Consider the following 19,099-nt stretch of genomic DNA (forward strand, 5'->3'; position numbering starts at 1 on the left):
TTTGAGCCCATAATGCTTGGTTATGAATAAAGAATAGGAACGGGGTATAAAAGAAGTCCATAGTTAAAATACTTTCCACTTATTATGAAAATTCTTAAGCAGTCATATTATCTAAGATAGTCATGCATCAAGGAAATAAATACATAGACTAAAGTAAATAATATCTCAATCACAAAAGTTGTCTAGATAAAAGTAAGGAATTTAGACATACCTTAGTGTAGCTTCTGCACAATGTTTGGTTCCAACAATGTTCTTACTGATGAGAATCAGTCTTAAAGCACTATTTATGTTGAACCTGGTTAGTGTTCAACACAGTCTTGGAGCTCAGTATTACCAGTAACAATGGTACACTTTTTATGCCTTTCTCAAGACTCCAACTTTCTTTCCTCTTTCAAAGTTAAGATTTGGAACATATGCTTTACTCTTGTTGTAGGTTGTAGTCATCCATTGTCCAAACATTAGGGCATATGCTCCATGTTTTCCTTTTAGGATATCTGCAAACATAATTTTAGATTTTGGTACTCACAAACTTATGGGTCCTTTTGTGTTAGTTACTCTAGGCTTTTTTCTTATTATGTGTTATTTCCTTAAGGTAATGTCTAGACTCATTCTGGACTTTCTTTTAATAGAAACTCTATCTTAGACAAGATTTGACATTAGTTTCTGAATTTTTCAGAAACTTATATCCAGAAGTCTTATGAGCAAGTTTTCTTACAACCTTTGACTTGCAGGTCTTAGGTTATGAATTCCTTTGACCTTTTGATCTTTGGATTATAGTGCCTGGTTTCTTCAAATTCACTAACTTTGAGATCTCAGGTTATGACTTCTGTAGAACTTTTGACCTTGAGGTCTCTGTTTCCATTTTAATTAGAACCTTTGAATTCTCAGTTATTGACTCTATTGGGTTCAGAACTATGATACTTTCAGCAACAGGAAAAAAATAGTCGTTAAGACCTTTAACATCATAGCTTAAAGAAGATGGTTTTGAGTGTTTCTTTCATGTCAAGGTTTTGGAATCAAAACATTCTTTTTTATGAAAGCCCAAACCCTTTCCTTTGCTCTTTCTTACTCCATAGGTCATGGATACAAGCATAGTTATGTTAAGACCTATTATCAAGAAATCTTAAAGAGTTATATCTTGCTCATTTAAAGGTTCCTTGGAATCCAGTTTAGCTTGAGAAGCTAGATTTCTTTTCCAATGTCTCAACAGTTTCTTTAGAAGATTTCTGTTCTTCTTTAAGAATATCATGAATAAGATCATAAAAAGATATGTTAGAATATACCTCATCTTGACAGCGGCTCATGAGATCATGAATAAGATCATAAAAAGATAGGTTAGAATATACCTTATCTTCCTCATCATATTCTGAGATAGAACCCGACTCGTATTTTGAATAAGAGAGTGTGAGAGCCATCAGTGCAAGGTTGGCTTCTTCAGCTTCTCTGTCTAAATCTTCGTTGTCATCAAGTTCATCCCAAGTTGCCATGAGACCTTTCTTCAACTTGCTCTTGAAACTTTCCTTTATAAGGCTTCCCTTAAAAGATCTTTCCTTTTTTAGATTCGGACAATAATTTTAAAAGTGATTAGGCTTATTGCAGCTAGAGCAGATCTTCTGGTCATCTTCTCTATTTTTGGAATAGAAACCTTTGAAGTTAGAACTTTTACTAGAGAATATATTGGTTAACTGTTGAAACCTCTTGATAAAGAAATCCATTTCCTCATCATCAAAAACCCCATTATAATCTTCTCCATCAGAAGCTTCTTCTGGTTTTCTGACTTTTGAGGATCTAGAATTTTAATCAGTCTTCCTTTTAAACAAGAAAAACGGTTTCCAAGATATTTTGTTGTTGTCTTAGAAGGTGAGAAAAATATACACAAGAAGGGGGGTTAAATTATGTATGGGAAATTTACTTCTTTTTCTTAAACCTGTTCAGAACCTAAAATGTCAAGCTAAGGTTCTGATCCAAGTAAGATTGTGAATCAGATCAGAGTCTAACTTCAGAGTTTGTTGCACAGTGCAATGTAAAAAGCATAAGTAAATAAAGAGACACACAATATATTTCGGTTCCTCCCAATCTGAGAGTACTCCAGTCCCCTTGTAGCACAAGAGATTTTTACTATAATCAACATATTACCTTGTGCTCAATCAAACTAGAAAGAGACTTATTCTAAAGCCTCAATCAAGAGACTTCATTACCTGAATAATCCATTCAGGACTTCCTGCTCAATCCCATGAAAATAGGCTTCTTTCTAAATCAAACCCATATTGATCAACTTGACCAATCATCTTCGGACTTCTTCATATCCTTGAACTTCTTTTTATAGGTCCAAGAAAATAGTCGTTGGAGGATTTGAACATAACGAGCAAGCTTAGTGAAGAAGTATTCCAAGAAAGCCATTAGAGATTAGCATATGATCTATAGCTTTGTCCATTGAATCATAGCAACACTCTTAGTACCTTTAAATGTACTATATATCTACCAAAAGGTAGATTATAATGAAGATGTCACATCTCTATTTCTTGAGCCTTGCAAAATGAAACCCTAGTTAAATCTGTCCAGAAATATGGGGCTTTGATAAGACAAGACTGGTTTGGTACAGTGTACGGATCAGATTCCCTTCATCCTTTAAGAAGCTGAGCTGTCATCAAGAGCTGGGTCGAGACCAGAATTTGATGCCTTCAGATGCTGATGAACAACTACGGATTCCGATCAATCATAATTTGAATAACTTCTTTTCGGAACTAGTTCTTTTGATAGGCTTGAAACCTTGATATAGTTTGATTTCAGAACTGTCGCACTGCAAAAAAGTACCGGAGCGCATCGCACGCTCGAAATACAACGGAGTCGCCACAGAATTTTATTTATTCTAAGAGAAAGAGAAAATATCAGTAAAACCCAAAGGGAATATAAAAAGGGTAAGGAAGTTGGTTATGCAAGGGGAATGTATTAGCATCCCTCACATTTGTTGTACTCAACGAGAACCATTTTGATTATTCTTTACGCATATGGGTGTTATAATCTAAAGGTTACTTGCATTGGTCTTAATTAAGTGGGAAAATAATTTATTAATCAATGTGTTCACCAAGGATTCAAACCCTCGTGCCTACGTATTCTCGTAATGCAATGAGAAAAGCAGAGCTACATAGTTCGTGGTAGAAAACTATGTATTTGTTGGTTATTTTTAGGGAATGGTGTTATAATCGTATCCTAGAAGTGCTTTGGCGTTAGGTGGTTTGATTCAAGTTCAATTTCTTTAAGATTTTGGTCTGACTGCTAAGGAATGGATTATAATAGTCCTTTTATGGAAATATAGTAGTTTGGAAATGAATTGAAAAGGTTTATGAAGCGGTGAAGGTGTTGCTTGAACCAAGAGTGGATTGTTTGAACCCATATAATGGTTTTTGAACCAGAAGTATGGTATTTAACCAATAAATAGTGATTTACCAATGCATAATTGCAGGGGTTTTCCTATATTCGGGGGCCAAGGCCTACAAAGGGGGTTTTCCTAAGCTCTGGGACCCACAAGGCAAACATGCATGAAAAGGGTCTGCCTAAGCATTGGGACTCACAAGGCAGAGATGGATGAAAAAGGTTTTCCTAAGCACCGGGTCTCACAAGGCAAACATGTATGAGAGATGTATGCCTATGCATTAAGACTCACAAGGCAAACATGCATGATATGGATTTCCTAAGCTCTAGGTCTCACAAGGAAAGCATGCATGAGAAAGGGTTGCCTAAGCACTGGGACTCACAAGGCAAACATGAAAGAGGTGGTATGCATAATAACTAGGACTCACAAGGAAGAAATGTATGAGAAGAGGGTTTTCCTAAGCACTGGGTCTTACAAGGAAAACATGCATGAGGTGGCTTGCCTAAGCATTGGGTCTCACAAGGAAAACATGCATGAGGTGGCTTGCCTAAGCACTAGGTCTCACAAGGAAAGCATGTATGAGGTAGCATGCCTAAGCACCGGGTCTCACAAGGCAAGCATGCATGAGAAAGGTTTTCCTAAGCATTGGTACTCACAAGGCAAACATGTAAAAAAAGGAGCATGCCTAAGCACTGAGACTTACAAGGCAAACATGCATGAAAATGAGGGGTTTTCCTAAGCACTAGGTATCACAAGGAAACACATGCATGAAAGGGGTCTTCCTAAGCACTGGGACTCACAAGGCAGACATGCATGAAAAAGAGTTTTAACCATGAGAAGGTGATTAACACAAAGAGAGGTGTGTGGTTTAGAGACAAGTGCTTAACCAAGAGAAGGTGATTAACCCATGAAGGAGGTGTTTTAACAAACATAACGTGATTAACCTCAAAAGTGTATGGGTGTCCAAAGAGTATTGTGTTTGGTCCAAAGAGAGTAGTGTTTTTTATGTGGATTGTTGAGTTATTAGTCTGAGGGTGAATGTTGAAAGTTGTTTTGATTTGAACTGCCCTAAAGTCTATGAATGAAGGTGAGTACTTTGAACAAATGAGTCAAGCGTACCATATCTAGAGACATTCAGAATAAGGATAGGAATACTCCCTCTTATTCTTTATCTACTTATGGAACACAATTCACATCAAAATGGTTAAGGGTTTTGAGGTTGAATAAGAAAAGAATTGTTTTTGTTTTGTGTTGGATGAGTTTAGGGAACAAGGTTGGAAAAAAAGTTTGAGGTACCGAAGAATAGGATAAAGTTTAGCATGCCTTGATGTTCACCTAGTTCTAGAGTTTTGAATGGATATGGATTAGAATTGATTTAGTGGTTCAAGTGTAGGTAAGTATGAAGATCTAATTCAATCAAGTGATAAAGGGACTTATGATCACTTAATTAAATGTGAATCCTAAGGAAACATGCAAATTGGTTCTTGAAAAATCATACAAAAAAATTCCTAAATTTTAATCTAATTAATTGATCAAAGCCAATTTGATCAACTAATCAATCAAGACGAATATTCTAAGAGCCGCATGTCAACATATGGAATCATGAAGGAAAAAAATTAAAGTTATTGGAAATGGAATTCAACATGTTAAACCCTAATTTCTAACCTATATCTAATTTTCATTTAAGAACTAAACCTAAACAAAATTAAGTCTAACTAAATATCTTAACCTAATTAAAACCTTAATCTAATGAATTATATTTGTCTTTAATGTCCATTTTTAATGTGTTACAAAATATTAAAATCAATCAAAAAAATAATTAATAATTAATCACTCTACCAATGATGCATTTGAGGAAAATGGAGTCTGATAAAAAATGCGTTGGGCCCAGAAGCTGAAGGCCCATGTTAGTTATCTTGGTTTGATTCAAAGTGGAGGGTGTGAATCAGTATGGCTGAGGTGTAATGAAGTAAAAGCCTTTTAGGCTTACACTTGAGGCCCACCACAAGGGCAAAGGAATGGAGAAGTTTCAGTCTCACTTCACTTCCTCTTCATTCTAAATAGACGCCTCTCTCCCTCTCTAAAAGAACTCAAGTGGCTAGAAATTGCTCTGTCGCATAGGGAATCACTTCGGAGGCGGCGGAGCGCAAAAATGCAGCATACCACCACCTTTAGACTCCCCTTCTCATCCTCTTTCTATTTCTCCAAACATTTTTCATCAAATCCTGCTGAAACCTCCAATCCACCAAAAAAACTTCAAGAACCCTATATCTTCCATTTAAAATTAAATGCTCACAACTCACAAATTTAAGCTACCACCTTAGGGATTTTATTCCTCACTCAAAATCCTATAGTATGGTAAAACGTTTTCCGCAAATAAGAGAAGGGATCGAAGAAGAAATGCCTACCTACAGAGCAGAGGGATGATATGAGAGTTGTTAAAATGCTTTAAGATGGAGATGCAAAGAGAAACCCAGAGATATGCTCAGGTATGCCCTGAATTCTAATCCATGTAATTTTCTTTCTTCCTTCTTCTTCTTCTTCTTCTTCTTCTTCTGGAATTAGTCTGTAGGGAACTCTCCTTGTTGTAGCTTGGTTAGGAGTAGAGTGTAGAAACTGCGAGAAGTGAGGCCAAGTTGTACTCTTTTAGAGCTTCAATGTTAAGATCGGAGCTTCAATATGAAGTTCTGAGGAGTATCTTGAAGAGCTCTAATGAAGTTTGAGGGTGAGAGAGAAGGTTGTAGAGAAAATACGAAGAATTCAGAGTGAGGGTGAGTGAACCGTGTCTCTTCAATTGTTGGTTCTATGTCTTGGGAGCAATTTTGGTAAAACCTAGAGTGTTCACAAGTTGTCACAACTGTTGTCTTGACATAAGATAACATGTACCTGCAGGGTGTTTAAAATGAGAACATGCAGGATTTTACTGAGATGTCAGACCCGATGTCATGACATCTGTATACAGAACATTCAGTCTGAATGTTATGTATTGTGTGATTGCATTTTTTATGCTAATCTATGTATGATTGAAGAGATGATTGAACGCGCCATTCAATCAGTAATTACAACTAGATTAACTTATTTTCCAACGAGATATAATCAGCTGTCATGAGAAGATATGAATGGAAAATAGTTTTAGGGTTTTATGATGTCCAAGCCCAACCAAACGATTCTATAAATAGGGCGTGGAAAACCTGGTTTTATACACAAGAAATAATGAACGAAATATTGAGAGAGAATAAGGGTTTTAGTCTTGTGTGGTCGTGTGTATTGTGAGCAATTCATTCATCCATAGATGATTCAATTGGACTGACTTTTGAGTTGTAATTTGTCCACTCTAAGCTTTGAAGCATGAGTGTGTGTTTACTTGATTGAAGCTTTTAAGCAAGATCAAGTATGTGTTCTTGAAGAGTGTCTTCTTTTCATTGTAATACTTGTTTTACATCACTGGTGTGATTGAGGGGGAGTGAGTAGGATCTCATATCTAAGAGTTCTTAGGTAGAAGTCACACGGTTAGAGATTAGGTGAAAAGATTGTAACTTGAAGTTGTTTACTGAGAGTGTTTGAACTAATTATGTTTAGTGGATTTCCTTCCTGGCTTGGTAGCCCCTAGACGTAGGTGAGTTTGCACTGAACTGGGTTAACAATTGCTTGTGTCACTTGCATTACTGTTCTTTATCTTTTATCCTGTTTATATTGTTCAGATATTAGTGTCGTGACATTATCTTCGACGTCTCATATCTGATACCAGAATTTCATCGATGACTGAAGAGAGAGTGAATTTTTATAGGAGAGCTTGAATATTGGATTGGAGGGAAATTTGATAACTAACTCATGTAGCTTTAAGGAAATGTTAGTTGAAAGTTAGGGCAACCGTGAAAGTTAGTTGTTTCATGAGAAAATTAGTTAGTGTTAATTAACAGTGCTAATTTAAGACAGTTAGAAATTATGTTAGCTTGAACTGCGTTAGTTGATTGTTGAATTAGAAACTTGAACTGTTAGAAGTTAGAAGTTAACTGTTAGGCCAATTGAACTAGTTAAAAGGTCAGTTGATCGGTAATTAACTTTGATAATGGAAAAAGGTTAATAGAAGTTAGAAATCAATGTCTAGTTAGTTACAAAGGATGGAAAATAGTTAGGGTTAGTTAAATGAATTAGTTTAATTGTTATTTGAATGTTAGTTGGTTATAAGTTTGAATAAAAATTTAAATAGCTGTAAAAAAATGGTAATGGTCATCGGAAGATGTTGGTCAATTTGGAAATGATAACAAAACCATGACAGCTGGGTAGTTGATGAGGAACTGAAGGATGGTTGTGGGATGGTGTTAGTCTTGATAACTCAGTTGTTAGTTAACTGAATGAGAGCTAGTTAGTTAGGGTAACAATTTAATTAGTTAGTTGAGTTATATGTTAGAGGTTGATTTTAACAGTTAGAGGTGAGGTTAGTAAAGTGATTGGAAGTAATTTTGATTGGTTAGTATAGGATTAGTCATGACAGTTAGGGTTTGGTTAGAAATTGTTATGACAATTGTGGCCATGTATGTATGTATGTATGGATTTGGATGTAGCATGGTTTTATGATGCTTTGCATTTGTGTTGTGGTATGTATGAGTAGTGTATATTCTAAATTGATTTGGATTTGCACTTTGTTTTGACTATTTGATGATTGAAATTTGAGATGTGCATCTATCATGATATTTGTGATATGGAAATGTCGTGATATAGGTTTATGTTGTATGATGTAGCAGGTTTTGGACTGTGTATTTGGTGCATTGTCATGAGATTTGAACATGTTTGGAATGGCATTGTAATATGTAGTTAAGATCCCAAATGGTTGTGATGATGGTGATGCTTTAAGACATTATGGTTTTGTGTATTGTGAATTTAGGATAGAATGGTTATGTCATAATGTATTTGGATGTGCATATGTGTGCTGACAATGATGATAATGCTCTTGAAAATTAGGATGCATATTGTTTGTTGTGTGAATAACTTATGGAATTATGTTCTGGGTGCAATGTTGATTGGCCTAGCTATGCATGAAATCTTATGTGTGCTTATATGTGATGTATGATGCTAATATGACTTGGGTTTTGCAGGGGCTGCTGCAAATCTTGGCCTAGTGAAACATGAAGTCTTTATCATGGAGCTTGGATTTGGGTCATGGCATGTCTAAATGTTTCTTGGAGTTTAGACCATTGGACATGAAGATAAAAAGTTTTGGAGCCATACATGGAAATCATGAGAATGGAGAAAAAATATAGGCTTCGGATTTAGTTTGACCTTGGTCAGCTGTTTGACCAAAAGTCAACAGTTGACCAAAAATAAAACCTTAGGTCAAACCTAGAATTTTTGTGTAATTTGTAAATGAGACTTCTTGTGATGCAATCTTGGATTTTGAATATGAAATTGGACCTTGAATGTTATTTGTAACTTCTTTTTCCCAGAAATGTATTTTTCCTCCATTTGAACTTTTGAACTTTTTGAGTCTTTGAATCTTTTGACTTGAATGGTAATACCTTAACCAAATGAACAAATGGAACATCCTTACTAGCATGTAAAAACTTCATAAGAAATTGGCCAACAAAAATTCAACCTTCCAAGGTTGACTTTGTTGACAAAAAAGTTAAACTTATGCAAATGGCTTCCAATCTCTATTGTACATGATGTATACCAACATAATCAAAATGTCTAGACCAAAATTAGATACCTAAGAAAAGTGAACATTCCAAGTTATTTGTGCCCCAAAGCCAAGTGTAGCATAATGATCCCACAAGCTTTCTTCACAAGCAAACACCATAGAAACCATAGTCCACAAAGGTTATTGGCCTGCTTGGCATAATTCAAAGTCTTGTATCATAAATAATAAGAATCCTTTGAATCAATAATGTTACTTGTAAAAAATGCAAGTGCAGATGAATGATCTTATAATGGATGATTAAGGAAAGAATATACAGATGAATCATGATCCATAGGCCATATAGAATGAGAATAGGTAGGGCAAATTTTGGGGTATGACAAGAACCAACACACTTGAACAAATATTAGAAAACCCTATTGTTCTTTAAATACATTGCTATCATCAAAACCTTTTAAGGGTATAAATAAATCATGTTCCAACAATTTGCATCTCTCACTTCAGCTTCATCCACCTTTCATTGTGGATGCCATTATGAGACATACGTTTCTGAAGCATTCTATGAGTTGATAGATTGCTTTTGTTGTTATTAATAAAATTTGTATGTTGTATGTAGTTTATGCTATGCGTTGATGATTTTGTTGTTTTTAATAAGAGTTGCGTGCTGTAACTTGTATGTTTTGTAAGTTTTGTTATTGTTAATGTTTGTTTAAAACATGATTTTATAGAACGTGTAACTTTTTATTCTAATATAACTTAATTTGTCATATTATAATGTTCTAGATCAAATTGAAAGATTATATGTTTAGTGAGCATTGGAGAAATAAGCATTCCACATAATTTATAATAAACTCAATGTATATATCACAACGATTCTTTAGAATAACCACAATTAAATGTTATGCATTAAAGAATTTCACAACGGTTGTTTGAAGTAACTGTTATGATAGGTAGCGCGCTACATAACTTATAATCCCGGTCGCACGACTGTGGTGGAAAGCATCATACATACAACCTCCCCTTACCTCTCAACGGTTGGTTAGGCGTGGTGCTATCCCTTTTTCAACCGTTGTGTGATGGATTTTACGTAGTAGTGTTCTCTTGTATACTCCTCGGAATATAAAACCACATTAAGTTTGTCACCAATCAAATTTTGTGCTTTGACCATTAGTATTTTTCCTGATTTCGAGCTTGTTGGTCCAATAATGACAAACTCGTCATTGGAGAAGGAATTTGCGACACTGCCAAGTTGATGTTCAGACGAACTAGAAATGTTGGGAATGGTGGAAGCAACACCAACATGCCTATTACGATATAAGAACCATTTTTTTATTTTGAAAATCCCTAACAACAATAGATTTAATCAAATCAAATTTAATACACATTCTTACGAATCTTCCATGTTTGATATCTATGATATCTAGGGTGTTAAATCAACCTTGATCAAAGTATCAACATCAATTGCTAAAGGTAATACCATACTTTTATCATAACATACAAATTTTAAATCAGAGAAATGAATCCAAATCATAACACGGTCAATCGTTATAGTAGGATAAATAAACTTAACAAAACATTGTTAGACACTAAGATAGTGATCAAACACCATCCAAAGCCCCTCTTTCATGACTTTGATCTTATTCGCCTCTAAATCAAACTTAACCATAAGAAACCGTTGTTGATATGCAAAATACAAAATTGATTAAGTCCTTCTAGATTCTCGCCAATCTAGCTTTCATAATGTGAACTCAAACCTCTTATAAATTTTTTGACAACAAAACATATTTCTAAGGAGAGTAGAAGTATGACAAGTTGAATTGTAATTCTTTGTGTTAAAGAAGTATTTTCGACAGAGTCTGTTGTCTTCGAAATGTTCTGTGTCGAAATTGTGTGAGTGTCAAAGTGTCGAGGAGTTAGCCGCGACCTGGATTTGGTTTTAAACCTAATTTTGTAGTGTTCGCAGAATTAGGTAATTTGGTCTTTTATTTTTGGGATTTGCTTAGGGAGAAAGCAAGCAAAATCTATAAATAGGGAGTAACCCCTATTATTGTAAACACTTGAATTTTAAAGTTGCAAAAGAATAAAGAATCACAGTTTGTGAGCAAAGAGGAACTTTGTAGAAAATTCATCTTCATCCTTATCTTGTTAAACCCTAACTACTTTCCTCTAAATTCAATCTTTTTTTCTTATTTTTCACCACCATTGTGCAACGATACAATCTTGCAACCAAGGTTGGTTGATTAACTCGAGTGAAGAGTGAAGAAAAAGAGAGAATTTGATCGGTGTGATTGAATCTTGTTCATCAAGATTGATTTGGAATCACTCAAAGTCTTGGGTTTCATTCCAACATCTGGTATCAGAGCACTGGCTGGGCGATTCATGGAAGCATAGCTTGATGAATCATCCGAATGAGCATTTTCCGGCGAGTCTCCAAATTCTGAAGAATCCAAATTACGAGAATTTGTGCAAGTAGATAAAGGTTGTATTTTCCTATCAAGATCTTTGGGATCATGTGAAAGAGGGAGTGACACCGCTTACAACAAACGCGATAAATGAAGAAAGAGCTGCACACAAAGAATTGAAGAAGAAAGATTATAAAACTATCTTTATAATCCATCAATGTGTTGATTCTGATCTTGAAAAGGCTAGTAATGTTAAATAAGCGAAAGAAGCATGGAAAATTATTGTAAAATCGTTTAGAGGAGGAAAAAAGGTGAAAGAGGTGAGGTTACAAACTCACAAAAGAACGTATGAATTGCTTTAGATGGAAGACAATGAAAGCATAATTGATTTTTTCACTAGGGTTACGAAATTGGTGAATCAAATCAAGGTATGTGGAGAAGTATTGACATCAAGATAAATTGTTTCTAAGATCTTGAGGTCATTGGCTCCAAAGTTCGACCACGTGGTAGTAACCATAGAAGAGTCGAAGGAGTTTTTAGAATTAACAAAGGAAGAGCTTCAAGGGATGCTTGAATCTTATGAACAAAGAATAGCTGAAAGAGACACATACAAGTCGAAGAGAGGCAAATGCAAGTGGCTTGACAATAAAGGTAAAGGAGGCTACAACAATTCAACTTGTCAAAATCAGCAAGAAGGAGGCTGGTTGAATCAGAGAAGACCCTTATACCAAAGTAACAAAAGAGGAGATGATGTAGGTAGAGGAAAGGATGGTGGTCAAAAACCTAAAAAAAGTCACATTCAGTGTTTCAACTGTCATAAGTATGGTCACTACTCAAGTGGTTGTCTTGAAAAACAGAATAATCAGGAAACTGATGCAAAGTTTGCAAAGCTTGAAGAAGAAGAGATATTATCGATGGTCATAACAAGATATGAATAAAGATTCCAGGACCAATGGTACTTGGACTCAGGATGCTCATCACACATGACTGGTAGGAAATATTGGTTTGTCAACATGAAACCCTCAATGAAGAACATGGTAAAATTTGCAAATGAAAATACTCTAGTAGCTGAAGGTACTGGTGATGTTTTGATTATGAGGAAAGATGGCAAGAGGTTAGCAATTTCCAATGTAATGTACATACCAATCATAAAGAGTAATTTTATCAACATATCACAGTTGGTCGAAAAGAACTACAAAGTGTTGATCAAAGACAAGATTATGAGAGTTCTCGATTCAGGTGGAATGTTAATCTTGAAGGCACCTATGTCTCAGAATAGAACCTTCAGGATTGAACTTAATATGATGGAGCACAAGTTCCTTACAACTGCAGCCAGCAAGGATGAAGGGATATGGCACTATAGACTTGGCCATCTCAATTTCAAAGACATCAGAGATCTGAAAAGAAGAAACATGGTTTCAGGGTTACCAAAAATCGACATTCAAAATGAAGTGTGTGAAGAATGTGTCTAAGAGAAGCAACACAAGAACAAATTCAACAAGGATGTAGGAAGCAAGTCGAAGGAAATTCTTGAACCCATATACTTTGATGTGTGTGGTCCTATCCAGGTGGATCCAATTGGAGGTAACAGATAGTTTGTAACTTTCATAGATGATTTCAGTCGAAAATTATGGACTTACCTGATCAAGAACAAAAGTGAAGTGACTGACTATTTGCCAAGTTTAAAACTATGGTCGAAAGCTCAAGATTCTGAGGACTGATGGAGGTGGAGAGTATGTGTCAAAAGACTTCGACAAGTTACACTACGCCAAAAACTGGAATAGACAGCGCACCTTAGAGGGCGCTTTATTACAAAAGCGCTCTCTAAAGTGAAGCGAAAAATAAGGAGCAATAGACAGCGCACTTTAGAGGGCGCTTTTGTAACAAAGCGCCCTCTAAGGTGAAGCGAAAAAATAAGGAGGAGATATAGGGACAACAATACATGGCGCTTTTTAGAAAGCGCCCTCTAAGGTTACCCTTAGAGGGCGCTTTTAATAAAGCGCTGTTATAAGTCCATGTGCATTTCCAGCTTATAAAGCGCTTCTGGAAAGCCTTAGAGAGCGCTTTCATAAGCGCCCTCTTAGGCCCCCTTTAGAGGGCGCTTTTTTTCCACAAGCGCCCTCTAAGGTGAAACGAAAAAATAAGGAGGAGATAGAGGGACAACAATACATGGCGCTTTTTAGAAAGCGCCCTCTAAGGTTACCCTTAGAGGGCGCTTTTAATAAAGCGCTGTTATAAGTCCATGTGCATTTCCAGCTTATAAAGCGCTTCTGTAAAGCCTTAGAGAGCGCTTTCATAAGCGCCCTCTTAGGCCCCCTTTAGAGGGCGCTTTTTTTCCACAAGCGCCCTCTAATGTCTCCTTTAGTAAACATTAAAATTATAACATACTGCGCGTTTTGTTATTTCACTATCTGTTATTTTCGTTCTTTTTCACGTTAGGGTTCTAAGGCGTTTTCCTTCCACCTCTGTTAGATCTACATTATTACTGCGTGTTTCCTCCTTCTACCAATCAAAGGTACACGCTTTTCCCAATTTCTGTTTTATGTTATTGCTTTGTTTTAGCTTTGCCCAATTTCTGTTTTATGTTACGTTTGTTTCATTGTTGTCTATGCTACGTTTGTTTCGACCATGATAGCGCATGCAATAGGAAATTGACGGTTGGTTTTTAGTTACCATGATAGCGCATGCAATGGGACTACATTACCCAGTAGTTAGGGTTATACGACCTATGAACATATGATTTTGTGTCAACACCAGTATCATTAGAAACCTAGTTACCATGGATGTCTTCCAATCGATTGTCGAGAGAGTACGAGAATGGGGTATCAGAATTCGTTAAGTTTGCCGTTGCGCACGCCGAAGACCCCAGTAGAATGATATGTCCTTGCTTGGGTTGTTGTTATGGGAAACGGGTTGACGCAGTTCAGTTGACATCGCATCTAATAAGGCATGGAATTGATCGAAGTTATACATGTTAGAATTTGCATGGTGAGAAAAGTAACGAGAATGTTGAACCGGGGGATAGTACGACCTATGCCTCAAACTATAGTGGCGCAGATACATACGATTGTGATCGAGTTGAAGAGATTGCAGAAGCACTTGAAGGAGATCTTAAGGATTGTCCCGAAATGTTTGAGAGGTTGGTAAGTGATGCAGAGAAACCTTTGTATGATGGTTGCACTAAATTCACAAGATTGTCTGTGGTATTAAAGTTGTACAACTTAAAGGCGGGCAATGGGTGGTCGGATAAAAGTTTCACAGAGTTATTAGCCCTTTTGAAAGATATGCTTCCTGAGGATAATGTTCTTCCCAATCGAACATATGAGACCAAAAAGATGTTGTGCTCTATTGGCATGAGCTATGATAAGATACATGCATGTCCAAACGATTGCGTTTTGTTTCGAAATGAGTATGCATCGTTAAATGAGTGTCCTAAATGCGGTGTCTCGTGATATAAGAACAAGTTGTCTCCAGCAAAAGTCTTGTGGTATTTTCCTGTTATTCCGAGATTTAGACGCATGTTTCGTAGTGAAACCGATTCAAGACACTTGACCTGGCATGCAGATGAAAGAATTATAGATGGAAAGTATCGACATCTGGCAGATTCACCACAGTGGTTGAAAATTGATAATGATTATCCTGAATTTGGAGAAGAATCAAGAAACCTTCGCTTGGCATTATCTACTGATGGAATGAACCCACACGGTATCCAGAGTATCTCACACAGTACATGGCCTGTGATTATTATGATTTATAACCTACCTCCATGGCTATGTATGAAGCGTAAGTACATGATGTTGTCTATGTTGATTTCTGGACCTAAACAACCAGGGAATGACATAGACGTGTACTTGAAGCCCTTAATCGAAGATTTGAAGATTTTGTGGGAGACCGGTGTGGAGGTTTATGATGGATATAGGAAAGAAAGTTTCAACTTGAGGGCGATGTTGTTTGGCACAATTAATGATTTTCCAGCATACGAAAATCTATCAGGGTATAGCATAAAAGGTCAATGTGCGTGTCCTATTTGTGAAGATAAAACAGATTGGAAGCGCTTGGAGTTTGGTCAGAAGAATGTCTTTCTCGGTCATCGGAGATTCTTAAATTCAAATCATCACTACCGTGGATGGAGAAAGGCGTTCAATGGAGAGACAGAACAAGGCAGAGCTCCACCTATATTGACGGGTGATCAAATTTTTGAAAAGGTGAAAGATTTGGATACTCAGTTTGGCAAGCCTTTTGCCCACACACTTGTCAAAAGTGGGTGGAAGAAGAGGTCAGTTTTTTTTGAATTGCCGTATTGGAAGTCCTTGTATGTGAGACATTTTCTTGATGTTATGCATATTGAAAAAAATGTATTTGAAAGTGTTATTGGCACATTACTCAATATACAAGGAAAGTCTAAGGATGGCCTTAAGGCAAGAAAGGACTTGATAGCGATGGGAATAAGAACTGAATTAGGACCCTTGAAGAAAGGAAAACGAACATATCTACCTCCTGCTGCTTATACTCTATCTAGAAAGGAGAAAAAAACATTGTGTAAGTTTCTAAGTGAAGTTAAAGTTCCAGAAGGGTACTCTTCAGATATTAGAAGACTTGTGTCTATGAAAGACCTCAAGTTAAAGAGTTTAAAGACCCATGATTGCCATGTTATAATGGAACATTTTCTCCCAATAGGTATACGTTCTATTCTTCCAGAAAAAGTAAGAAGCTCTATAACTAAGTTGTATTCTTTCTTCGAGTCAATTTGCAGTAAGGTGATCAATCCTGCGATCTTACCAATGTTGCAAAAAGAAATCGTTATTACTTTGTGTGAGCTTGAAATGTTTTTTCCCCCATCATTTTTTGACATAATGGTACATCTAGTTGTTCATCTTGTGAAAGAGACACAATTGTGTGGACCAGCTTATATGAGATGGATGTACCCTGTTGAACGTTATATGAAAATATTAAAAGGGTACGTGAAGAACCGAAGTCGACCAGAAGGTTGTATGGTTGAAAGATACATTGTTGAAGAAGCGATTGAGTTTTGTACTGAATATTTGTCTAATGTTCAGTCAATCGGACTCCCCAAGTCTCAGCTTGTCAAAAAGAAAGAAGGAAAAAATCTAATTGGAAATAAAATCGTGGCAGTATCAAGGGTCGAACGGGATCAAGTGCATTTGTATGTTCTGCACAATGAGAATGAGGTTGAGCCGTATGTTGAAATTCACAAGGATGTTCTCCGAGGTTTAAATCCCAATAGAAATGAAAATTGGATAGTACGAGAGCACAATCGATGTTTTATACCTTGGTTTAAGGATCATATTTATTCAAAGTATTATTCAGATCCCGCTTCAATAACAGAAAGGTTGAGATGCTTAGCATATGGTCCAAGTTTCCATGTTTTTTCTTATAGCGCATACGCGATTAATGGATACACATTTTATACCAAAGAACAAGATGATAAAAGTACTATGTAGAATAGTGGTGTCACCGTGGTAGCTGAAGCAATACACATATCAAGTGTGAAGGACTTAAACCCCAAATTTGCAAATCTGTCGTATTTTGGTGTTATCGAGCGCATTTGGGTGTTTGATTATGAGAAGTTTCAGATTCCTATATTTGGTTGCAAGTGGGTTGAAAATAATAACGGCATTCGAATGGATAAGTCAGGATTTTTGCAAGTGGATCTTAATAGGGTGGGATACAAAGATGAGTCTTTTATTCTAGCCTCTCAAGCTAGACAAGTGTTCTATGTCAATGATCCGAAAAGTACGAAATGGTCTATAGTTCTTTTTTCCAACAAAGTAATTGATGAAAACACTGGAGATCAAGGTGATATTGATGTTGAGATTGAATCGTTTACCAGAAATGATCAAGATGAGAATATTATATCAAATGATTCATATATTAGAAATGATCATAATGAGGGTATTTGGATCAATCCAACCGTCCATGTTGTTAAGAGACATGTAGAACATATTCCAACCAAGAAAAGAAAGAGAACTTAGTGAAAAAGGTACAGGTCAAATGATTTTAATTGTTTTCTTTATTACAGGTAAAATGACTTTTATGATTTTAATTGTTTTTACATTTGTCATCTGATTTTAATTGTTTTCTTTATTACAGGTAAAATGGCTATTATGAAGTCAATCATTCGTGCAAGAGACAAGGGTGTAAAATTTGAAGTACATTGGAGTGCTGAAGACCAACTAATTTTTTTTCATCAGGCTTGTGTCTCAATAGAGGATGGGTATCTACCTAAAGTTACTTTTGTAGTGGTCCAAAAGAGACATCACACCCGTCTCTTTCCTGTCAACCCCAAAGAGACCGATAGAAGTGGAAATATTATGCCAGGTTTTTTCAATATATTTCTCAACGCAGCTGGTATATATTATCATTTGAATTTATCACTTTTTGCTGATTTTGTTGTTCTAAATTGTCAAAGGAACCGTGGTAGACACCAGCATTTGTCACCCTAGGGAATTTGATTTTTACCTTAACAGCCATGCAGGAATTCAGGTAATATTAGCTATGTCATTTAATTTTTACCTAAACTTGTACTGTTTTCATTTAATTTTAGAAGCCTTCTGATACTATTTTTTTCCATTCAGTTATGCGAGGTGTACTCGATCTGTCTCAATAGGTTTGTTACTCGATTCCCTTTGCTTGTTTTTGTTTTAGGCTATACAAAACTTTAGTTTAACAAAAATGTTATCTTGTATGCAGTTCCTCCTGCCTATTATGCACACTTGCTATTATTCACCATGCCTTTTTTGGATATACTACTTATGCTGCCATCTGTTTTTTTGGTTGAGCCTTATTTTGTATGGATGTGCGATAGAACTACTAGACAGCTTTTGGATATACAGAACATGTTTGCCACCATGGGTGGATGGGCGTTATTTTGTTTAGTATTGGTTAGAACTACTAGACAACTTTTGGATACAGTGGTCACTGGGTGTTGGTTGCTATGGATCTTTCGAGACTAATAGTGTATTATCTCGATTCGTTATCGGGTGATTGGAGTAAATATCCGAGTATGAAGAAGACGGTTGACGCGTAAGTGAAATTCCCCTAAATATTCGTGTGTATTTGTATATTTAATTATGTCTGTCAGATATTTCATCTAATTTGTTACTAAATCATGAATATGTTTTATTCTCTTAATTGTAGTACTTTGAGGAATACAAATCTTACTCAAGAGCTCATTTGGATGAAATGAAGGATGAATTGTGTCAATTCATTGTTGATCAAAGAATCATATAGCTAGGTTGTATATTGTTGTACATATATGTATGGAATGTTGTTGTTGTATGCTGTTGTTGTATATATGTTGTATATTGTTGTTGTACTTTTACTAAATCATGAATATGTTGTTGTATATTGTTGATCAAAGAATCATATATTAATGTTGTATATATGGAGGATTAATGTTGTATATAAATGGATTCATGTTGTATATATCAATGGATTAATGGTGTATAACATTGGATTAAAGGATGAAATCAATATGAATTTTACACTTTTGCAGCATGCGAACAGGTTACCAATTATATCCACTGTTTTTCAAACAATTTTTTTTAAAATAACTAACACTTTAGAGGGCGCTTTGTCCAGAAAGCGCCCTCTAAACACTTTACATTGACAACTTTAGAGGGCGCTTTTTCCTGAAAGCGCCCTCTAAACACTTTACATTGACAACTT

General features: G+C 35.9%; 1 long non-coding RNA gene across 1 annotated transcript; it reads left to right on the top strand.

Moving 5' to 3' along the window:
• The first annotated feature begins 5,580 nt into the window (after positions 1 to 5,580).
• On the top strand, positions 5,581 to 8,835 carry LOC127129232 (uncharacterized). Its single transcript, XR_007806230.1, has 2 exons — positions 5,581 to 5,862; positions 8,470 to 8,835. It is a non-coding gene; the product is annotated as an uncharacterized LOC127129232 (long non-coding RNA).
• The last annotated feature ends 10,264 nt before the right edge of the window (positions 8,836 to 19,099 follow it).

Source organism: Lathyrus oleraceus, chromosome 3 (assembly GCF_024323335.1).
Source record: "Lathyrus oleraceus cultivar Zhongwan6 chromosome 3, CAAS_Psat_ZW6_1.0, whole genome shotgun sequence".
NCBI classification, from domain to species: Eukaryota; Viridiplantae; Streptophyta; class Magnoliopsida; order Fabales; family Fabaceae; genus Lathyrus; species Lathyrus oleraceus.